Source organism: Brachyhypopomus gauderio, chromosome 3, assembly GCF_052324685.1.
Source record: "Brachyhypopomus gauderio isolate BG-103 chromosome 3, BGAUD_0.2, whole genome shotgun sequence".
Lineage (NCBI taxonomy): Eukaryota > Metazoa > Chordata > Actinopteri > Gymnotiformes > Hypopomidae > Brachyhypopomus > Brachyhypopomus gauderio.
The window spans coordinates 12,048,678-12,073,454 of NC_135213.1; the positions used below are offsets into that span (position 1 = coordinate 12,048,678).

General features: G+C 48.8%; 1 protein-coding gene across 1 annotated transcript in view; it reads left to right on the forward strand.

Annotated features, from left to right (window-relative positions):
* The window catches only part of rbfox3a (RNA binding fox-1 homolog 3a), a 302,634-nt gene that overhangs the window by 180,984 nt on the left and 96,873 nt on the right, over nt 1-24,777 (forward strand).

A 24,777-nucleotide genomic window follows, 5' to 3' on the forward strand; every position in this document is an offset into this window, starting at 1 on the left:
CGGGTGGGTCCCGTTTCTTCAGGTTGTGTGCGTGGCGCTCGGCGTGTGGTGTGTCTGGTTTGGTGAAAGTGGGCGAGTCAAGGTCAGATTCTCCTTCCAGTCTGCAGCTCACTTCCCCACTGTCGCACCATCACTCTCCAAGAGATCCAACGGCTTCAGAACTGTGTTTCAGATGTACGGTGTTTTAATCAGGTACGGTCATGCCTCTGCACAAACTAACTGAATATTAAGAGGTGAGTAGTAAGGTTTTTATTGGGCTGTAACCTTAGCACATGTCAGAACCTCAAAACAAGTTTCATTTTTATGATCAGTTGATAAATGGTAATGCTGTGTGCATCTCCAGTGGACATGTCAAATGGCATTAATATGCAGGGGTGGGTCATGTTTGACTGACCTTTGCTTTTTCGAGTGAGGAAGAAACAGCTGTTTACAGCTGATGTTGATCATTTTTAAAGATTTAAGAAATTAACAGGAACATTAGCATTTTCATTACTGTGGTGCCATCATCCTAATTTCTTTCACAGACGGCAGAATGAGATATGAGATCCTTCATAAATAGCAAGGATGAGTTCTAGCAATACAGTTGTTGTAATATTGATTAGAAGTCATGAAATTGTTCATAATGCTTTATTACCAACATGTGTGCATGTGTCAGCATTTCTTCACGAGCTCGGGACACGACGTGCTGGGGACAACATTGAAATGTCAACTATAGAGTCCTGTCAAGGTCCTGTCTTCATTCAGGTTCTTTAGGATGCTGTCAGGGTCCTGTCTTCATTCAGGTTCTTTAGAATGCTGTCAGGGTCCTGTCTTCATTCAGGTTCTTTAGGATGCTGTCAGGGTCCTGTCTTCATTCAGGTTTTTTAGATTCTGTCTGGGTCCTGTCTTCATTCAGGTTCTTTAGAATTCTGTCAGGGTCCTGTCTTCATTCAGGTTCTCTTCAGCGACACCTCACACACTGAAAGTCTGTCAGACTTGTCTGCATGGCTTTTCAGTATGCCAGACCGACAGAAACAGGAACATCGTACCTGAGTCGGTGACCTAGAGTGAAAGTGCCAACCACATTCTAAAGGGACGCCTCCGTCGAGAGGACTGTTTATCAAGAGATGTGTAAAGTTGACCAATTGGAAATTATTTACTGATGAATACCATCCAGACTGCAAACATTTCTTCCTCCGCTTTGCACTGTAAAGTTTCCGGAGTTCGACTATCCCGTGTTTTTTAATGAAAGGTCCTGCAGACTGTGGCTCGATGCCAGTATATTGGGATCCCGTTTTATTTAATTGGCCACAGACCGTATGCCTTTTTGGACATAGGAACCAAAGTAGTAATTTCCCTTGAAATATGAATCAAAAGAGAAATGCATAATTACTAGCGTTTGCTACAGAAATGTATTACAAGCATTTTTGTTGTGTTTTTCTGAAAATCAAACATTTTTACACATGGCAGTCGCTGCCTTGGTTTGTGCTTGAGTAGGTTGTTTGAAGCGGCTTTAGTGAACGCTGCCTGGTGGAGCCGTAATCTAAGACCCTCCCCCAGACCACACTAAACCGCATCTTAACTGTATTAAGTCTCTCTAATGTGTCCAAAACATGGAGCAGCACGCCCAAATGGAGAAAAATGGACGGCTCTTGTCTTCGAACTTGGTGTCCCGCGTTTTTCGGCGGAGGGTTAATGAATAAACGAATCGGCGCAGTAATTGGAAGGGAAAGGCGTGGCCCGTGAGGGCGGAGAAGTGCAGCTCCACCAGAGGCAGAAATGATGACGCCGGCTAAAGCTGTAATGAAGAAGGCAGAGTAGCCCGAGGAGCCGCGGCTGACGTGCTAAGAGCTACCGCGCGCGTATTTGAGTGTGTGCACGCGAGTGGGATTGTGTGTGTGTGTGTGAGGGGTGGGGGGGGGAGATTGAGGCAGGGAGGGAGGCGAGTGTTTTATGTGTGTGGTTTACATGTGAAAGAGCGGACCGGGCCGTGAAAGGGAAGGAGGGAGGGTGGGATGGGATTACAGCTGTGGGATGGTCCAGCCCCGCATGGATGACCGCATACTCAACACTGTCAGCTGACCGTCAGCGCCAAATTTCAGCCGCTCAGCAGAATAAGTGTAAGTGATCGCGCTCGCGGCCCGATTGGGTCCTGGCACCACGTAAGACGAGCGCAGCCCTCCCAGGACAGAGGCGTTTAATATCTGGCGTGCCAGTGCGGCGATGAGCCTTTACGGTGCATATGCACATGCTGGGGGCGTTTTACAGCACGGGTGGTGGTGGTGGTGGAGGAGGTGGTGGTGGTGGAGGTGGCGGGGGTGTGTTGGATCCTGTTCACTTGTTTTTGCTCCTTCGTAATGTTCCTGGGCTTGCATTATTTCCAAGACCCGCTGCGTTCGCGGCCAATCTGGCCTCCCAGATGCGTTCACCTGCCGTCGCCGGCCGCCAGCTCCTAATTAAGACAGCCCGGCCTGGACGCCGGCTCAGCCTGGCGCCGCCCCGGCCAGAGCCTGGCCCATCTGCCCTGCCTAAAGAAGAAGAATGGAGCCGGCCCGCCCCTGGCTGGCTGCACGCTGCATGAGGCCGGGGGAGCGCGCGCTCGGGCCGGCGCTGGCTCGGCTGGTCTCCAGCTCCGGGTCCCTCTCCACCTCCTCCGCTGGCCCCAGCTTGTGTATGTTTAGGCCAGATCACTGCAGCCTTCACGCGGGGGTCATGGGCCGTACGCGGAGGCGTGACTTTACACACGTGTGGAGGTATGACTGTAGCCACAGGTGGAGGTATGACCGTAGCCATATGTGGAGGTATTAGTGTAGCCATATGAAGAGGTTTAACTGTAGCCATGTATAGAGATATAGCTGTAGCTGTGGCCATATGTAGAAGAGCTACACCTTCAGAGAGGGAGGGACTCGTCCTAGATGTATCAGACAGGAATTGTGTTCGAGTCAGACCGGTTTTTGACTGGTTTTGGGTTTGTAGACGAGATTCAAAGTGTGGGAGACTGTAGGACCGTTAGCCAGCTGTGTGGGAAGGTAGCAACAGGGTGGGAAGATCAGGCGACACGCGGAGATCAAGCCCCTGGACCGTGCAGCGCCGGTATTAAATATTGAATAAATGCATTGCAAGTCGTGGGGAAAGAGCGCACGAGCAGGAGCGGAACCAATCCAGGCCTCTGTTTCTCTCGCCTTCCTCTCACAGAAAGGACTTCTTGTCTCTGTAATGGAAAATGACGTCCCGAGGGCCGTTCGTCCGCTTAGTACTTAACCTGAACAAGCAGCACCCTGAGCATGCTGGGTAACGTTCAGATATAGCAGGAGCATAGATGGAGAGAGAGAGAGAGAGAGAGAGGGAGGGAGAGAGAGAGTGAGAGAGACGTAAAAAGAGAAAACGGGAGATGGAGAGAGAGTGAGGAAGAAAGAAAAAAAATGAAAACCGTTACTTATGAAAATGGCAGGATCCAGCGTGGTGGTGAAGTAAGATGGTTCAGGCAGGAAACGGTGATGCCGAAGCAACACGTCTAGCGGGACCACCGCCACGTGCGGCCGCCATGGTGCGTACGCTTCTGTTCACACTGATGATCCGTTTCAGTACGTGATCAGGCTGGTCAGCGTTGCGCTGAAAACGTCTCAACATTTTTCTCACTTATTTCCCCCCCATAATTTATTTTTTCCTTCCGCGTTCTTCAAAACCAGAATTGCGTGCTTTAAACACGGCACGTGTTTCTTCTCATTTATTCATGATCCAGGCTTGAAGTAGACTAGAGCATTTCATACAAATAGTTTCTTCACTTCAGCTTACTGAGGTAGCATTTGGTTTGGGTCTCTCTGTGGGGACTGACAGAAGAACCTACCAGAGCCTAAAGAAAACTAAAGAAATCCATTGATTCAAATCCATAAAAAATGTATGCACAACTGTATTGCTTCAACTGCCGTATAATATATTCATAAAGATGTAACGCTGTGATAATGGTGGACTCAAATCAGATTTAGTATTTGTATTGATTAAAGGTTCTGATTAAATATTAAACCCAATAAGGTGTTTCATAATTCCCCAGTGTATTCTTTCAATCACCAGAACCCGCCGGTGAATGAGCGCACTCTAAAATCCACAAATGGATGTATGGCATTGGAAAGGTTAACATTTAGGAGTGCCTCAGCCTCTTATTGACTGGTTTAAATTTGCTGAGGCAGGCTTACAAGCCTGTCCACTTACCCCTCAACAAACACACACACACACATAGACACACACACACACACACACACACACACACACACGCTCCCTCCTTCACAGTATACCAATGCAACCACTCACCAAGACGCAAGCATCCACTCTCATGCAAACACGCATGCATAAGTACACACACACACATACACACACACACACACACACACGCAGGCACACACACACATGCAATCGCGTACACACACAGGACTTTTCCCACTCCGCCGACTGCTCTCTGCCAGCCCACAGAGCAGTTCTACTCACTGCATGGAACGTGTCAAGCAATTCCCTCAGCCATCCAGCGGTACTCGCTGACTCCTGATTGGCCGAGGTGTGGAGCGATGGAATCCAGCGAGTCCTCTTTCACCGACGCCCGGGCACCTCTCCCTCACTAACACTGCACCAGGGAAAAAGAAGCAGCGCTAAAGAAAGGGACAACAACAACAACAACAACAATTAAAACAACAATTAAAGCAAAACGAATAAAAGAGACGGCGGGACGAGAAGAAAGAGGGACGGAGCTGCTGCTTTTCGTGTGCGCTTACGGTCTCGATCTCGTGTTTGTGGAGTGCTCGTTTCCTGACTGGCACGCCGGACGACTTTTTCCGTACGTCAGCTGAGCTGCGAGCGTGCGAGGGGAGAACTCTCCCGCAGCTGCTCACTAACAAGCAACTCTGCTCACCTCCTCCTCCTCCTCCTCCTCCTCCTCCTCCTCTCCCCCCACCCCTCCATCAGCAGAAGCAGGGCTGCAGGCAGTAGCGCGCCTCCCTTCTCCTCCCCTGCCCTGCACCAGATGAGGTGCTCCTGCCAGGGCTTTGGGCTACAGCACCACCACCACCGTTCGGAGCGTCTGGACGAGCTCCTGTCTGGCCGAGGCGCGCGGAGATGCTGGAGCCTGGACCCTAGAACACGTGCCCCAGACGCACAGCTCTCCTGAGCGGCAGTGAGAGGGAGAAGCAGCCGGCTGCACGCCCGAGAAAGAGAGAGAGAGAGAGAGAGAGAGAGAGAGCGAGAGCAAGCTTGACTGAGTGAGTGTGGGGGAGAAAGACACGAACAGGAGAACGCCTGAGCAGCCACTGTGGAGAAGAGAGGAGCGAGTGGAAAGTGGAAAGTAAGAGGAGGTAGAAGGAGGTTGCAGTGCCGTCCCACCTCCCCCTCTCCCAGCCCCTCTCTCCTCCTGCCCCCCAGCCACGCAAATATCATCAATCTCCAAGAAGAGGCTGTGAAAGGCGAGGTGTCCACCGCTGGGTGGTTCCACTGTTCTGGCCTGAGGACACAGAAGACGAGACAGACGGACAGATCGGCGTGGGGACCGTTGGCCTGCCCTGCGTCCCGTTGATCGTCCCGCTGATCGCCCCGCTCTGCTGATCGCTTCCCCGCTTTCTCCCAACTCCGTGCTCACCCGTCCACTGGCCGAAATGATGATGTACTTCTGGGTGAGTAGCGTGCCTTTTCGCCCATCGCGGTGGCCTGCCGACCATCATCCTTCCATCCTCATCCTCCAGTTCCTCCGGTTTGGCGCGCGGCCGGAACGCGGCGAGGTCACGTTGGAACGGAAGGGTGTACCGCAGGGCTTCATCTCGGGTCTCTCTCCACCTTCCGCCAGCTCTGGCGCTCTCCGTCTTTCTGTTTCTCCGTCTCATCGACTGTACCGAGTTTGTGTTATTCGCCTTCAGTCTGAGCTGTGTTTAATATACCTCCCCTCTGAAGGGCCGTGTTCCGCGGTGCCGCTCTGAAAGGAGATGAGAATCCTGCTGTATCTGTACAGAATGTTTTATTGATGCTCAGTATGAAAAAAAATAGGATCATATGACCTGCTTCTGCAGAGACCTGGCAATTTCTCAGCCCACTGAAGGAGAATGTTCAAACATGAAACAGGCCGTGTGGACGGAGATCCCAGGCTGTGCAAGTTTGTTTGCGAATCAGCCTTCTCTTATGTCTATACCCCCCCTCTCTCTCTCTGATAAAGAGTTTTATGTGCTTTGGTTTAACCGGGTGGTCCTAGTGATGTTGAGCATGTTAGCAAAACTGTTCAACCCGCGTTCCTCAGAATTTAAATACTGAGGTATTCCGTGTCTCGCCTTTCCCAGCAGGGCTGTTTTATTGCTTATTCGTTAGTAGCTGGTAGGTTGTAAGTGAAATGTGCTCCTGACTAACTGGAACGTCGTAGCCTGCCCCGTGGCCCCTGTTGAAGCCTCACCCTCACGCGGTGATGAAAGGATGGATGCTGAGGTGTGTGTGGCTGTAATGACACCGGGCAGCCCCACCTGCCGTGCAGGAAGTGTGCTTTTAACTCTTATCTCCCCGTATGGAGGTGGCAGGGGGACGATCCTCCGCCCGACCCCCCCCCCCACCCGGCCCCTCCCCCTCCTCGCCCGGGCTGGCGGGTCGGCGTTCGCCCTGCCCGTCAGAGGCCAGATGAAAAGTGCGTGCTCGCAGATGTGGCAAGCAGGATTTAATGATCGTCAGAGAGCAATCTCTCATCTTCCAGCTCGCCGCCGCGCTTTGATAGTGAGCGCCGGCCATTAATCATTCTCCTTCATCGCTCCGCTCGGCTGCGGGCGGGAGCGGCTGGTGCCGTGTGCCTACGCGTGCCGTGTGCCCACCCCGAGCGCCCTGCCCGGCCCGCCGTGCCGCCGGGCCCGGCCCGCGGCCCCGCCGATGGCCCGCTTGCCCGCCTAATCTAATCTGGGATCGCTTTCAGCCGGCCACCAGGAAGCGCAAGAAGAATAGATAAAATTCACCCCTGTCAGACATCCTGTAACTGATTTGCTAATGTAAGCAGAGCTCCTTTTCTCCCTGAAGAGGACGGCGATGTGGTATGATGGGGCTTAGAGGTGTGCGTGCGTGCGTGAGTGCGTGCGTTTGAAGCGTGTAATGTATGTTTTGACTCCTCTGTGAGACGGGCGTGAGAGCAGAGACGTGCCTCCGCTGTAGAGATGGCCCACTTCTACTGTGGCTGAGATAGGGTTAGGGTTAGTGTGTGAAGGGCCAATAACACATTTATACACACCTGGCCCCTAAATGTCAGCAGATACCCTTCCAAAATGGAGGGAGGAGTACGACTGAGCATATGATGTTTTGCCTTGCTCTGTAGTAATGGAAAAAAGAACAAGTTAAGGGAATGGAGAGAGTGAGAGAGAGAGAGAGAGAGAGAGAGAGAGAGAGAGAGAGAGAGACTGCATGTATGTGTGTGTTTATGTTTGTGTGTGTGTGTGTGTGTGTGTGTGTGTGTGTGTGTGTGTGTGTGTGTGTGTGTGTGTGTGTGTGTGTGTCTGCTTCTCTCCTGCTCTGTGTCTGTAAGTTGATGAATAATTGAACACTCATTGCAGGGGACTTGTTTTTTGAGGGAGCGCATGTGGTGTTGAGAGAACACATCACTTGCTTTATTTCAGGGGCTTCAGACAGCTGGCAGGCCTGATTTTAAACGTGCCCATAGTCCAACCTCATGGAGCCTTTGTGCCTGGGTACAGTCGCACTTTACAGAACTGGTCTCTTGGTGTTGCGCATTTAACATTAGCCTACGTATGTCATCCATATTTGGTACCCTAACATGAAACAACAACAAGAAACAAAAAAAAATGTAGCACATTGAACCACGATGTTAAACAAATGTTATGTAGCCGAAATGCTTGAGGTCGCCCGAACCCGTCTGTGTGTTCTGGGACGGTGGCCTTTCCCTCTGGCTCCGCTCACACGGATATGAGTCAACGTCAGCTTCGTTGTAGCTGAGAGGAGGTGATGCTGTGTAGCTCAGCTGGGGAAGGTCCAGCTCCCCACAGACTCCTGCGGGCTCACCATGGGCTTCCCGCCTTCATGGACAGCGGTGTGTCTCGGAGGCAGCACCGATCAGCTGTGTAATTCAGAGCGGAGAGAGCTGGCTGCCGGTCTCGTATTGCTAAATGAAGTGCTTCTGCTAATTTGTCAGCACATTCGTTGATGAGCATTGCACCGTCCCACACAGTGGGGACCCACTCTGCTGGTCCCTCGTACCTGTCCCTCGCACCGCTCACGCTGTGTTTATGTCTCCCTCACTGCTCAGCTGCTGTCTCCGTCTCAGGCATTGCTCGGCTACAGTCTCCATCTCACATATTGCTCGGCTGCTGTCTTTGTCTCATGCAACGCTCAACCGCTGTCTCCGTCTCACGCACCACTCAACTGCTGTCTCCGTCTCACGCAATGCTCAACTGCTGTCTCTGTCTCACGCAACGCTCAACTGCTGTCTCCATCTCATGCAATGCTCAACTGCTGTCTCCGTCTCACACATTGCTCGGTCCATGTGCAAAGCCGCGTATATGTCTCTTGTGTCTCATGGCCTATGTTTCTGTTTCACAAGCCATTTGCCCCCGTGGATCTGTCTCACACACCCCGTGGGTCTGTCTCCCACACCTCGTGGGTCTGTCTCACACACCCCGTGGGTCTGTCTCCCACACCTCGTGGGTCTGTCTCACACACCCCGTGGGTCTGTCTCCCACACCCCGTGGGTCTGTCTCACACACCCTGTGGATCTGTCTCCCACACCAGGTGGTTCTGTCTCCCACACCCCTCAGCCCGTGTCTCTCCCACACTGTTTTCTGCTCCAGCCTCTGTCTGACAGCCAGAAGCGGCCGATGCTTGGCCTGTTGTCTGAGTGGGGTCTTCAGCTCCAGAACTGTGCCCAGCACCTGGGTTGCCTTGTTTGTTCCCTCTTTTTCCCCCATTTGGCATAGACTCCAAGCTATTTTTACCTCTGACATTTACTAATGCATCCAAAGCAAAACTGTTTGCGTAAAGTCATTATTAACTTGGCTCTGCGCTTGTTTGGGTGAGATTTTTGTTTTTGGCTTTTTTTGTGCCTTTCCCCTCGAACCCAAAGTGGTTTTAAAGGCGTGTAGTTCTATTTCCCCTGTCCTCCCTCCCATGTCTCTCTCTCTCCTGTCCTCCCTCCCATGTCTCTCTCTCTCCTGTCCTTACTCCCTGTCTCTCTCTCCTGTCCTTACTCCCTGTCTCTCTCTCCTGTCCTCCCTCCCATGTCTCTCTCTCTCCTGTCCTTACTACCCTGTCTCTCTCTCCTGTCCTCCCTTCTCTGTCTCTCTCTCCTGTTCTCCCTTCTCTGTCTCTCTCTCCTGTCCTCCCTCCTCTGTCTCGCTCTCCTGTCCTCCTTCCCATGTCTCTCTCTCTCCTGTCCTTACTACCCTGTCTCTCTCTCCTGTCCTCCCTTCTCTGTCTCGCTCTCCTGTCCTCCCTCCCTGTCTCTCTCTCCTGTCCTCCCTCCCCGTCTCTCTCTCCTGTCCTCCCTCCTCTGTCTCTCTCCCCTGTCCACCCTCCCTGTCTCTCTGCTTGTCCCCACTCCATGATTCGGCTGGTATTGTTGTACCAGGGCTCTGGCCCTCCCGTCAGCCGCTGGATCTGGAAGATCTCAGAGTCCGTGGGCCAATCCCAGCACATTCTCACTGGCGCCAGGCAGCTGCCGGCGTGGCGTGTAATCCTGCCACCTCACACCGCCTCTTACAAGCCTGCCGTGGCCTAATCTCCCCCTCGCTACTGGTAAGACGATTAAACAGAGAACCAGGGGAGGGATTTATCCTCCCAGCTACAAAAGAGGTATGCGCACTGGGGACAACCACACCACTCTACTGATAGTGAGAGAGAGCTACAGAGAAAGAGAAAGTGAGACAGGCAGAGAGAGAGAGAGAGAGAGAGAGAGAGAGAGAAAGAGCTAAAGACAGCTATGGCTGTGGCTTCGTCTCACCTTGGTATCATTAGCAGTGTTTACATACAGTTCACCAGGAAAAGGACATTATAGGGATACTCTATTATTTCAGATTCTTTCCGTCTACAACTCCTCATGTTGTTCCCTTCTCTCTGGGGGCAACATAGGCTGGATAGATCCAGGAAGTGCCACTGTTAGACTGAATAGATCCAGGAAATACCACTAGTATACTGAGCAGATCCAGGAAGCGCCACGAGTGGACGGAAGCGATCCAGGGAGCGACACTCATAGGTTGGACAGATCCAGGGATCAATAGTGCTGTGGCCAATGAGGAGAGAGCAAGGTCGTGCGGAGGGCTCGTGCGGCATCTCCTCTGCCGGCGGCCGGAGCAAGAGGCTGAGCGTGAAATGAGCGCTGCGAAAGGCGGAAAGCAATGAGCATAATTACTCCGAAGAATTCTAGAATCAGCACCCTCTCCGCGCTAACTGATTAGAGCAATTTGGCCACGCCATATTACAAGGGAGCATCCTTCATTAAACACCAGAGAAAACAAGGGCAAGTCAGGGGGGCGTGGCCACAGGAGGAGGGGCCTCTGAAAGGGCGGTGGTGTAGGGCGGCGGCATAGGGCGGAGGAAGAGGGATAGAGGGAGCGCTGGATGTGGAAATAAGGAAGAGGGCTGGTGAGGGGGCTTGGAGGACACTCTGGAGGGGGGGCGTAGCGTTTTAGCTGGGGGCTGGGGACATCTGCAGCTCTGCCAGCTACGGGTCATTAAGATACAGAGGGGACACACAAGCTATAAAACTAATGGCAGGACACTGACATTAACATTATAGGTTATTGACCTATCTGAGGGGATTTATGGTGCAAATCAAGAGACCCTGTCAAAGGGAATGGGAGAAGTAAGGCCGATTCCACACCCTGGCCCAACTCACTCACAACCCCAAATCTCCCCAATCAATCGCCTCTGAATTTTACAAGACAACAGCCGGAGTCCTTTCTCTCTCTTACTCACTACCTGTCCTGCACACCCACACCACAGCCACCGCACGCACTCTTCCTATCATCCTATCATACTCATTCACATTCTTATCTCACCTCTCTCTCTCTCTCTCTCTCTCTCTCTCTCTCTCTCTCTCTCACTCTCTCTCTCCCTCCCTCCCTCCTCAGCCCATGCTTTGGTGGAGGTGGACTGTGCAGGTCAGGTAGAGAGTGATCTGCTGTTTGAAGTCAGCTGCCTCTTTTCTCTACTCCTCCTTTGTTCTTGGGAGTCCCACAACTTGACATCCTTCACTCTGCAGCCTGTCTGAGGTGGGGGGGGGGGGGGCACGTGTGCACACACTCGCACGTTGTCTGGAGCACACGTGCACACATTCATGACATATCACAGTTATCTCTAATGATTAGAATCTAGTAGCCTCATGCAGGAAATATCTCATTATCCCTAATGATCATAATCTGGTCGGCTTTGCGTTTTTTTTTTTTTTTTTGCAGAGAGGTTCTTCTAGATTGAATCCTCTTCCTCACTTGACTGGTTCTTTATAGAAGGATCCATTTCCATGGTACTCTCTGGTGTCCTAGGGTGAAACAGGGGGGAGTTTCTACTCATGTCATTAGAAATATATTAACATATCACAGAATATATTAAACAATTCCAAAGTGATATGCAGTGAATTTGAAACAGTAATGAATTCCGGTCCAATGAAATCATTTCACTGCGCCAGTTGTTGCCAATCTACCGCTTGTTTTGATTCGTGCAGAAGAGCGCTAGCCCGGGGAGTCTCGGGCGGATGTCTGAGCAGAGTCTGTTGGGCGCGGCCGTGTGCAGGGGCTTGGACTTTGCGAGGAAGCCAGGCTGCGGCATCCCAGAAGGCTCAGGTGGAGCCCCGCACTGGCGTGTGAAATGCCCGGTGCTGTCAGCACTCGCGGTGCAAATGGAAAGGCCAAGCTGTGTCATTTTCAGAACCGGGCCTGCGAGTCCAGGCAGCCCGGCCTGCCCCCCGAGGTCCTGACAGGCTTTTGTTCGCCTGCTCGCTTCGGGAACCTAGCGGGCTCTGTCTGTGGACCTGTGCGTTTAAGGAACTTTGTCTAAAAGTGTTTGGTTTGGAGAAGAGAATGTGGGTGGAATGGAGCTGGAAGCTCAGTCTGGGTCTAGTGCTGACCCGGTGCTATTCTAATGCCAGCTCAGTGCTTTTCCAGTACTGGCCCAATGCCATTCCTGTACTGGCTCAGTGCTTTTCCAGTACTGGCCCAATGCCATTCCTGTACTGGCTCAGTGCTTTTCCAGTACTGGCTCAGTGCTTTTACACTACTGACTCAGTGCTTTTCCACTACTGCCTCTGTGTTTTTCCAGTACTGTCCCAATGCCTTTCCAGTACTGGCTCTGTGCTTTTCCAGTACTGGCCCAATGCCATTCCAGTACTGTGCTGGTGCAGTGCCAGTTGAGTGAAAGGAGACTCATGGGGGTGGTTATCCTACACAAATGCACTGGGCTTATTTAACTATTTGTTTACAGTGTTTTTTTACATGCTACACGCCTATCTGTCCATTACTTCTAATGATAGCAGGCTCACTCTCTCTCTCTCTCTCTCTCTCTCTCTCTCTCTCTCTCTCTCTCTCTCTCTCTCTTTCTATGTGCGTCTATATATTGATTTATTCCAGTCCTCAGCAGTATTTGTGACAGTTGCCGAGACTGGGGGACTGGTCACTGACAGGCCTGTGAGTTGTTACTTGTTTCTGTTGATTTATTTGGGAGGTAAGCCATGTTGAGCAGTGTTACTGTATGAACACTGTTATTCTTAGTCGACCCTGCCTTTGTATAGCGCTCACTCTTGCATCACTGAAGCCAGCCCTCCCGGGAGTCATCTGTTTATTCCGTCGGCCAGACGGATTCCGCACACATACAATTTCCACATTACACCGCACCCAGCCTCCCAAACTAAATCTCTAAAAGTGGGGAAAAACATGTATTTTTAATGAGGCACAATCGGAGATTTTCCATCTGTTTTGATTCTATAGGCCCTACACGGCCCGCCCATGTGATGGCCCCTCTCGCTGCCGCACACTTGTTGTGCAGGCGCTCTATCTCTTGTTTCCTGTCTCTAACCTGGAACACACACACCATGACAACTGTAGCGTCAATCACTGTCAGCGTTCACTTCCTCCCATACAGCCACAGCCATTTTTTTCCCCTTTGGCATGGTGTATTACATAAATCATACTTTTCCAATGGACAGCCAAACTGTGAGATCATTTTTTTGGTCATAATAAGACAAATATACAATAGTTAACTAGTTAGATTAAATATTAATGTCGTTTTTTGTAATAGATTAGTCATGAAGCAGTTTTTAAAAAGCTGCTGTTTTTAGCATAGCCGGTTTGGAAGGGGTATAAGTCTTCTTATCTTCGTAATGTAGGAGGTGTGTGATTTCTAGGAGACAGCCTGGGTAGTGACAGGTGACAGCAGCAGGCCTTCACATCACGGCTGATATTTACCTGCAGAGACCCGGTTCTCCTCAGCCCGGTCCTGATAACCCTTACATTACAGTCCCATTTACTATTTTGCATTTTTCCTTTCCTGAGTTTACACACTGGTTTTCCATCAAGACAAATAAAGATGGAACCGTAATTTTATTGCCTGTCACCAAACTTTGCAAGAGGTCTTCTTCCGTCATTGAATCAATATGTATTTTGGGGAATCCCATGATGCAGTGCGTCAGGTTTGAACAGCTCTACATTGAGGTGTGTCTTCCAGACAGCTGAGTCTTCTGACTTCTCCTCACATGAGGAATGGCATGCAGATCTTTTATTCCTCATTGGCATCTCGTCTAATTGAATTTAATACATGTTCCCCATTGTTTTGGCCTGATTGAAAACAAGTGTCTTCCATTAATTCAATAATGGGATTTAGTGCAAATGATTGCCCTATTAGGCAGAAATGTGCATCGGACTCACATTCCTCCAACTTCATCTCGCTGTACCGCACTTGCACTCCACAGGTAATTATACTGGAATTAATGTCATATGTAGTAATTGGATTCCAAAGCAAAGATTTCTCATAATAGCACTTGTAATGAGAAAAAAAAAACTCCCTGCATAGAAATCTGGCATTAGAACACGAAGTGATGTTGGCATAAAAGGGAGAGGACAGGGATGGTGGGGCAAGCTGGTCTCTCCATGGGGCCACCCTTTGATCTGAAGATCTCAAGGCCCTGCGTCCCTATGCAGCACTGTGTGGCGTCTGCCAGGGGAGTGGGGGATGGTTGATGGAGGGATGGGTGATGGGGGGATGGGTAATGGGTAATGGGGGATGGGTAAGCAGTCCAGACAGGACAGACCCCCCAGTCCTCCTTATGGTCATCATGTAGCATGCGTGGAGTTTACAGTGTAGGTATACGGTTTGAAAAGAAAAGCCACGACACACAATACCGCGAGCGGTGAAGGGAAGGACGTGTTGTTCTTTCATTCTAGCTCCCCGTGCCGGGTTCGTTATTTTCATTTCTCCTTTATTGGATCCCAGCCGTCTCACCGGCGTGCTCTTTAGCTCCTTGAGCGGACGCTGCAGATCGGCTCGGCGGAGGGAGACGTTCTCACGCGGGTTGAGATGCGTGAACGGTTCTGTTGAGGGGGACCGAAATATCTCTTGAGTGCCTGGTCGTGTCGCGCCAGGGGTAACGGCCAAGGTGGCTTCGTCCCCGCGGCTCCGGTGCGGTAGGAACTGGAGAGGTGGGTCAGGGAGCAGTCACGGCGGTCAGCGCGGGGGGCGTGTTCCTGTGTTCTTGTCTTCATCATGACGAGTATTATTCCATCTGCCATGTTTGTTTAAGCCGTATAAATCACAGCGCGGCGAAATAAAGCCGGCAGAGATCAGTCCTCCGCGGAGGTTTGCTTTCTGACACCCAACGCGTGGCGTCTTCGATTCAGACGGCAGTAATGGCTCGGAGACGGCCGGAGAGGACAGGAAATCAGTGGCAGCTTGTTCCCCTGTTAAAGCAGCTCGTCTGAAACATGGCTGACCTTTTCCATGTGTGTTGGAGCAGCAGCCGAGGCCGCCACCCCTCCACCCCACCTCGGAGAGAGGGAGGGAGAGAGAGAGAGGGATGAGAGGAAGAGATGGGGAGACAGAGAGAGAGAGAGAGAGAGAGAGAGAGGGCAAGAGAGAGCGGCAGACCAAAAAACAAATGGAAAGAAGCAGCAATCAATTTGCTGTGCAGCACAACTGTTAGAAATCTGCCCATAGTTATTCAAGCTAGTTAAAGTTTAATACTGCAGCATCTCCAGTCTGCCAGCAAGGCACGCTTGTTCACGGTGCTGTGTACGCAGTTTGTGTGTGTGTGTGTGTGTGTGTGTGTGTTTGTGTATGTGCATGACTGCACATGTGCACACTCATGTGTGTGCGTGTGTGTGTGTGTGTGTGTGTGTGTGTGCTGTGTGTGTGGGTGTGTCTTGCATGTGTGTGTGTGTGTGTGTGTGTGTGTGTGTGTGTAAGAGAGTAGAGACAGCAAATCATAACTGTGCATTCGATCCATGCCAACCAATGTCAGATAGTGCTGATCACAGTTGTTTGTGATTTGTGTTCAAAATATGGGTAATTATGTGCACGATATAAGGTTTGCTTTAAATCTATGCACCATTAGAAGCATCTGTATATTTGTATGTGTGTGCAAGTGCATTAGTAGGGATGGTGGGTTGAGCATATGGTGTGTGTGTGTGTGTGTGTGTGTGTGTGTGTGTGTGTGTGGTAAAGTGTTTGTACATGCGTGTGTGTGTGTGTGTGTGTGTGTGTGTGTGTGTGTGTGTGTGTGTGTGTGTGTGTGTGTGTGTGTGTGTGTGTGTGTGTGGTAAAGCGTTTGTACATGCGTGTGTGTGTGTGTGTGTGTGTGTGTGTGTGCGTATGTTTTTATTCGTTGGCACTCTCTGGTCTTAGCAGGGTTAGCCAGCTTCTGTGTTTTGCCAGTGAATTTCCACGCCTCTAATTTCTGCCCTTTCCAGCCTAGCCTTACACTCCTCATTAATATTTAAACCCACACCTTCTGCAAACTCGCAAAAAGTGGGGAAGGGGATTGTGTTCTCTGGGATCCCTTAATCCCCAGAATTAGCAGTTTAATATCAAGAAGCCATTTGTAGATTAGAGAGATCAGACTCACGGGGCCTTCCTTTATACTCACTACTTAAATACTTAGAATTCTAATGCCGTGACGAGAGCCCGTTTAGAGTCACCTTCTCCCTGCGATCTTGTCCCCGGCCCATGACAGAGCCTTTCCAGACGACTCTACCCCAAGGAAGTGGAGAAAGAGTTTGTGCACATTTGTGTGTGCACAAAACTGTTTATTAGCCAATTAATTCAGTACAAAAAGTCTATTCTGTGCAAGTGTTGTAAAGTATTTGATTGAAATAACTACATCTGGGACTTTGGGACGCAGCAGAAGTCTTTGTACGCTGCTCATACATATGTATAAGGTGTCTCCTCGCTGTTAATGTCTTATTTGAGTTTTTTGCACAGATGATTTGGCATGCAGTCCTCAAAACAGTAAAATGTAGTAAACAAGTCTGCTTCGGGGGCATGGGTTAGGTCTCTAACAGCTCGTGAAAGCTGGATCGAACCGATGCTTATCATACCTCATTTTCATATACTTTGCCAAAGATGACAACTGTCTACTTTAGCAGCATATGAGATAAAGTCTGATCCGGGCGACGCTGTGTGTGTTTCATAATCCTCCAGCTGGAAGTCATTTCGTTTCATGCCGGTGTGGAGATGTCTCGCCTCTGCCGGTCAGTCTGCCCGGTGTGGGATTAGCGCGAGCGTAAAGACCTGCGAGAGTCTCCTGTGAGACAATCCCCCACCCCCGGCCCAACATGATCAAAAGCCAAGCGGGCATGTTCTGTATGGTTTGAGGAGTAATTAAATTTGCTGTGATATGTTCAAAGATTAATCTGTCATGTTGCTTCACCAAACATTCCACCTTGGTTTTTTTTTCTCTTTCTTTCTTTTCGTCTTCGCTCTCTCCCTGTCTTTCTTCTGAAACATTCATTCGTGATATTAAGTGCAGGAAATGACTTGTGCTTGAGAACCCTCTGAAATTGAATGAGTCAGAGGCGATGGATTGCATGCCATTCATTTAGAGGGAGGGTGTGTGTATATATGTGTGTGCATGTGTGTGTGTATGTGCGTGTGAGTGTGTGTATTTGTATGTGTGCATGTGTGTGTGTGTGTGTGTTTGGGGGTGGGTATGGGGGAGTAATGCAGAGTGCCTTTTGCCTTGCGGCCGATAAATTGCTGGTGCACTAAACCTTTAGAGGGTTGAAGGGTAAAACACATATTGCAGGTAGCCTGCAGTGATGCAGGCCTTTTTATTAAGCAACTCTGCACTATAGGAAACAGCCCATACGCTTCACTCCTCTCCTGCTGTATGGCTCTATCATGCCAGGACATACCTGCTCTACCACCTCTTACTGAGCTTCTTATCGTTATAAAACACCGACCTCCCACAGCTGTGCCAAATGTTTCATTGTAAATAGCCACAGGAACGCATTTTAAGAGACGGTTAAGCATTCGCCGTATGAGGAGGAATGAGTGCCGCATGAAGCGGGGGGAGGGGCGGGGCGGGGGGCGTGGTGGGGGGCGGGGCGGGGCGGGGTGGGGGGAGGGGGCGGGGCGTGGTGGGGGGAGGGGCGACGCATGAACGCCGCGTGGGCGGGACGGTCGTTGTCACGTTGAATGTGCTGCTGACTGGTGACACGGCTGCACTGGTCCGGATGACTTCAGAATCCGCCTGGGTGGAGACGGCGGCCAGCTCGCATCTGCACCCACCTCCCTCCACACCACCGCCGCCTCCACCCAGGTCCAGCCCTCCACGCCAGCTGTTCACCGCCACAGCGACGGTGCGCACTGACGGGTGGAGCGGGCCCACAGGCTGTGCGGATGCAGCCCGCGCCCATGGGCACCGGAGACCCGGAGAGAGAGAGGCCTCATCGCTCACAGCTGTTCACCGCCGCGTGTTTATGGAGCCCCTGGGTGGGCTGCCGCGCTCGCGGGGCTCCTGCTCCTGCCAGCACGTCTCTTCCCTTCCGCACAGACGGCTCCTGGATCGCCGTTGCGTGGTTCTTTTCCTCGTGACTGATGGACGCGGTTCACGATGGAGGTTAAAGTACTGATGTATGGGCAACGCAGAGTTCGAAACGAGCGGAAAACACGCTTCGTTTGATTGCCTCGGCGGCCGTACAGCAGACTTTCCATTGTACGTACAGCTTATTTTAAGTGGTGTTACAATAAAAACATCGACGTAAAACAGTAGCTTAATGTACGAACAGTGTTGGCACAGGGGGTTCCTAGAAAGACACCAAATTACCTGCAAGACTGGGAATAAATCACAGGTTGGCACGGCAAAGAAAATTCACACATCATGGCTGATTGATATTACGGAGCTCGTCGGTCGTACACACCACACACGTGCATGAAAGTAGCTCAGCTCCCCAACACCCTCCCCCACCCCTCCCCCCACATCCTCCCAAACACAGCAGGTTTCCCCACATGCTACTCTTTGTTATTTCCCGTGTGCTGTTGTGCAGGTGAATCAAGTTTACCCTAATGGATGCCAACATCAGTCAGGTCCAAGTGCTCCAGGCCGGTACCGGCCCGCTCCAGCTTTCTCTCCTCTTTGGGTCTCTCGCTGTGTCTTTTCAGATCTGCGATCTTTCCAGTGTTTGTCCTGCATTGCATTAATGATGATTTTTGAAGTTTGGAGCAATAATACCAGAACGTATTTAGCGTGGCCATCTATAATGTGGCTCAGATGTCGGGCGAGGCTGATGATAAGTGCTGAGGTCCGGAGCTCTGCCTCCTGCATGTCCGGGAGAATATGAGCGGTTCTCGTGGGACGAGTGGGCAATCTCGCCAAAACTATTTCTTTCTGCAGTATTGCTGGCGAAACAGTTGCTTTGAACTAAGTGAGAGATGTAGGGGTCGGTGGTGGTGTTTCCACCCGGGGAGCTTCCCTTGATATCCCACCGCTTCTATAAATCAGACGCGCTCAGCGCACTAAAATGCAAATGGTGGTGGTGGGCTAAAATTCCATCAGAGATATATTGCATCCTGGCAGCAGTGAGAAGTAAACCAGAACAGGCAGGATTGCTTTGGAGAATTGTATTTCCATGTGACGTCAGAATGTACCAAGTCGCTGGACCGTAACCCAAAGCCAGGGAATTCACTTTAGACTGTACGGTGGAGCGCTGGGGCAGGCTGCTGATCTCTGTCTCACTTTTTTTTGAGAGAGAGAGAGAAAGAGAGAGAGAGAGAGAGAGAGAGAGAGAGGGAGGAGAAAGGAGTATGTGATGGAGAGCATGATGGAGTAGCTGACGGAGGTGACGGAGCTGTGTCTCAGTGCGCTGCTTAGATGATGGATGGATTTTGAACAGATTTGCTGAACATTAAAAGGCTGAGGAAGCCGCTGGGCCTTTAAGACAGGCAGATGGAGAAAAGAGAGAGAGAGAGAGCAGAGAAAGGGGGAGAGAGGGGGAACAGAGGGGGCAGAGAGAGAGGGAAAGAGTGAGGATGAAAGAGAGGGAGAGAGTGTGTGAGGGAGAAAGAAAGGGAAAGAGTGTGAGGGAGAAAGACATACAGAAAGAGAGAAGGAATGAAAATGGGGAAGAGGGAAGAATGAGAGAGGTGAAGAGTAAGAGGGAGAATGAGGAAGAGGGAGAGAAGAGAAAATAGGATTTAGAGAGAAAAAGAGAGGGAGAGGAAAAGTTCCAAAGCATTAGTGTTTTTCAGAGCTGTTCACCACCTTGAGCTGCATGCTATAATACGGCATATTAGCCCTGTCCTCACTAAGGTGAACAGGTTACAGAGCTGAGTGCTGTAACTTATTTAGTACTGTTACTGTAGTGCTGATTGTGTGGATTACCCATCAAATTCACACTGAGCCAACTCTCACTCCCCTCTCCAGAGAAAATCTCAGATTAGTCATGGCTAGCTCTCTCTCTCTGTGAGGTCTCTCCCTTTCTGTCTTCTAGTTCTTCTTCTGTTTCATGGTTTGCTTAGAGGATTTTTAAACGTTTTTGTGCTCAGAGAAAGGCGTGACAACACATCTTTGTCACACGTCTTTCTCTAGAGACATGAAAGGCAAAATGATACGTTTCCAAAGATCTTTCACTGTAAAATAAAATATCTAAATATATATATATTTTATATATATATACACAAGACATTCCTGCAGTACTATTGTAATTCCCAAATTGGTAATTAGTTGCTTGAGTTTAACACATCACACAGTTCCTAATCATCTCAAAATAAACTCACATAATAGCAAGGCAATTTACTTACAATTATAATTCAATTTTGCCCTAATGAAACCATTGTACTGGGGTAATCACAAGTTCCCCTTTGGGCAGAGGCAGTCCAGCGCAGTATGAGGTCAAATTCAATTTTGCATTGTGAAATGAAAAATAAGCACGGACTTTCAATCATCGTGCCAAAGGTTTCTGTGCATGGTTCTGTGTTGCTGTTGAAGTTGATGATAGAACAGTGAGTATCAGAGACTGCAGGTGGTAATTGGCAACAGCAAATGTAATTTAATTTTAATTTCTTTCTTTTCTTTTTTTTTTTACACTTGAATCAGTCTGGTGTGCTGCAGCTGTATTGCACACAATGTCATGGACTCACTTAGCCCAGAACATAGAAGTTGTGTTGTTATGCTTTCCAGTGTAATAATTAACCATTTAGTATAACGAGATCATGTAATCAGTGTGGGACAATACATGAGCAGACCAAAACATACCCTGATGACTTGGGTAAATCAGTGTCATGTCAGAATCCATTGAAGTGTTGACTGTTAAGCAACCACACTCACCTACACACATCTATAGACACACACATACACATTAATGTTTGGATGAGTAAAAATAATCTAATGTGGAGGACTGTGGTTGTCAGAGTTACATGGGTAGGTTTACAGCCATTTAGTGAATCTGATTACTGAACTAGATGAGATGTGCCACAGTACTTTTTGAGGTCTAGGTCCAACGTTGGTGTCAGCCAGTAGAAATAGGAACCTACACTAAGTCAGTGTGACAGGCCAGAGTGCCAAACACTCCCTTTCAAATGTTCAGGTACTGTGGTACTGCAGGAAAAGTTCCCTGACCCAAGAAGTCCAAGTTTGGATGAATAAGTTAACAATAAGAAGACAATATTGTACACCCAAGAAAAGCCATGCCACCAAACCCTGGAGCTCGTCTCAGACAGGAGAGATATCTGTTAACTCTGCAGCAACAGTGAGAGGCTACTCATTTGTCCAGGTATAAGCAGGAGAAATCTAATATGTTGAAACTGGCAAATGGTTCTTTCGCATTCACCGTGTATTCACAGTCTTCAAAGCATTCAGAATGAGTATGGAAGCTGATTGGTGTGGGAGTTGGCATAGTAGGAGATAACTCATTAACCTAATTACTTTAGCTACTGATCTAGACTGTCCTGGCTGACTGAGGTGTTTGCTGAATTGAAATGTCTTCAGAGTGGCAGAGGAACCCAGAAGACTTGTGGCAGTCTGGGGTGAGCAAACACTTGGCTGCTGCTTTGGCTGGAGTGTAGCTAGTAAGGGAGCTGACCCATGGTGTCAAGCTGACGTACATATAAAAACTGAATGAGGACTCACGATTGGTGCCAAAAGATGTCTGAGCAGTGTCCATCTCAGTGACTTCATCAAGTTTGTATGAATGACTGTCCAATGCTTGGTAGAGACAGGGAAGGGGGCATGTCTGCCTTGTGAAGTGATGAACATCCATCAAATATGTGCTGGATGAGAAAAGTCATTTTTGTAGAAGAAGTTCAATTGTCCCAGAGATTGGTACTGACTATGTCAGTATTTGGGAACTCTGAACACTGAAAACAATGTTATAAAACCAAAAGGGCAATGAAAATGGACAGAAAAAAAATCTCTTCTTCCAAAATATGGGATGAACAGAGAAAATTACCAGACTTCTTCACTTCAGAGCATTTGAGCACCTCAAAACTGTTTGTTTTTAGAAAAAAGCATTCAAGATAAGGTGTGAAATAAATGCACAGAGTAATTAAAAAGCCAATCAACAGCAAATGTTCTGGGTATTCTTATATATGTAGCTTAGATGTTTGTAACCCTGAACCACAATTTTCTGAACCAGATAAAATGCATTGCTGCATTTGTCTTCAAGAGTTAGGGTTAGGGTCAGCACAACATATATGCCACCACTTGTTAGTTTAGGAAATAATAAATATACAGTGGGGAAAATAAGTATTTAGTCAGTCACCAATTGTGCAAGTTCTCCCACTTAAAAAGATGAGAGAGGCCTGTAATTGACATCATAGGTAGACCTCAACTATGAGAGACAAAATGTGAAAAAAAATTGAGAAAATCATTTTGTCTGACTTTTAAAGAATTTATTTGCAAATAATGGTGGAAAATAAGTATTTGGTCACCTACAAACAAGCAAGATTTCTGGCTGTCACAGACCTGTAACTTCTTTTTTAAGAGGCTCCTCTTTCCCCCACTCATTACCTGTATTAATGGCACCTGTTTGAAGTCGCTAACAGTATAAAAGACACCTGCCCAGAACCTCAAACAGTCACACTCCAAACTCCACTATGGTGAAGACGAAAGAGCTGTCAGAGGACACCAGAAACCGAATTGTAGACCTGCACCAGGCTGGGAAGACTGAATCTGCAATAGGCAAGCAGCTTGGTGTGAAGAAATCTACTGTGGGAGCAATAATCAGAAAATGGAAGACCTACAAGACCACTACTAATCTCCCTCGATCTGGGGCTCCACGCAAGATCTCAGCCCGTGGGGTCAAAATGATCACAAGAACGGTGAGGAAAAATCCCAGAACCACAAGGGGGGATCTAGTGAATGACCTGCAGAAAGCTGGGACCAACGTTACAAAGGCTACCATCAGCAACACACTACGACGTCAGGGACTCAGATCTTGCAGTGCCAGATGTGTCCCCCTGCTTAAGCCAGTCCATGTCCAGGCACATCTGAAGTTTGCTAGAGAACATTTGGATGTTCCAGAAGAGTATTGGGAGAATGTCATATGGTCAGATGAAACCAAAGTAGAACTATTTGGTAAAAACACAACTCGTCGTGTTTGGAGGACAGTGAATGCTGAGTTGCATCCAAAGAACACCATACCAACTGTGAAGCATGGGGGTGGCAACATCATGCTTTGGGGCTGTTTCTCTGCAAAGGGACCAGGATGACTGGTCCGTGTACATGAAAGAATGAATGGGGCCATGTATTGTGAGTTTTTGGGTGCAAACCTCCTTCCATCAGCAAGGGCAATGAAGATGAAACGTGGCTGGGTCTTTCAGCATGACAATGATCCCAAGCACACTGCCAGGGCAACAAAGGAGTGGCTTCGTAAGAAACATTTCAAAGTCCTGGAGTGGCCTAGCCAGTCTCCCGATCTCAACCCCATCGAAAGCCTTTGGAGGGAGTTAAAAGTCCACCGACAGCCCCAAAACATCACTGCTCTAGAGGAGATCTGCATGGAGGAATGGGCCAACATACCAGCAACAGTGTGTGCCAACCTTGTGAAGACTTACAGAAAACGTTTGACCTCTGTCATTGCCAACAGAGGATATACAACAAAGTATTGAGATGAACTTTTGTTATTGACCAAATACTTATTTTCCACCATTATTTGCAAATAAATTCTTTAAAAGTCAGACAAAATGATTTTCTCAAATTTTTTTTTCACATTTTGTCTCTCATAGTTGAGGTCTACCTATGAGGTCTACCTACCTCATCTTTTTAAGTGGGAGAACTTGCACAATTGGTGACTGACTAAATACTTATTTTCCCCACTCTAATTCAAAACTATTATAACTAATTCATAATTATATTATGTAACATATTTTGTACATTTATTACACAATGTCATCTTTCTGTTCCTTGGGCTACTGCAATTTGGCAATTTCCGTCTGGGATTAATAAAGTGATCTATCTATTTATATCTATCTAAATGTCTTAAGACTTCTGAGGTGAGTGTTTTGCTTCTTGTTATGAGACGGCAACAATGCCTTAGTGACATTGTTAACTGTTAAATTCACCTTTTAGAAACATCAACCATTTCTAAGTTCACTCCAAACTCTCTAAAAGGTAAACGTTACAGTAACCTCCAGGCTGAAGAAGACAAGCTAGCCTTTCCTTCTCGATGTTGTTCCACCTTGCAAAGGACAATCACCTTAGGGGATGAAGGTAGAGGAATTCCTAATATGTAAGCGTCCTGTCGGGCCTGGGCGTCTTTGATTCCCGTTTCAAACGCACACTACACCAGCTGGGAATGCTACGTTTGAAAGTGACTTTCCAATAGGCAACCTCTCGCTTTTTTTTTGCATAGGTTGTTATGTGCACCCACAGACCTCTGGGATGTGATAGCTTCTCATGCTGGCTTGTACTTTAAATGCTATCGACATCTTAGCTACCGTTTGTTTCAATCCCGCTCTCTCCGAACTGTCTGTAGACCCACCTTTCACCCCACCCACAAACCTTACCTTTAGCACTGGCCTTTTTGCATTTTGTCAGTAAACAAAACTGAATCTGTATGGAGTGGATAAAAAGATTCCAACCGTCTTTGAAGTTGCAGCATTGCTGCTTTGAAGTGTTCAATGTCACAGGGTGTTTAGGTTCTCATAAGGGCTGCAGAAGGGGGATGAAAAACAACAACTCTTACCCTAAGCTTTGGAGAAACTGCTTCACCCAGATCAATAGCATGACAGTAATACCTAGCAACTGCCCTTATTTTCAATGTATTTGCATAAAGTGTTTGGTGCTTGAAGCTGTATTTATGTCCCGTGCTATTGATAAGCACACATGAAGACTACAGTGTTATCACATGCTTAGACCTGAACAAGAAAAAA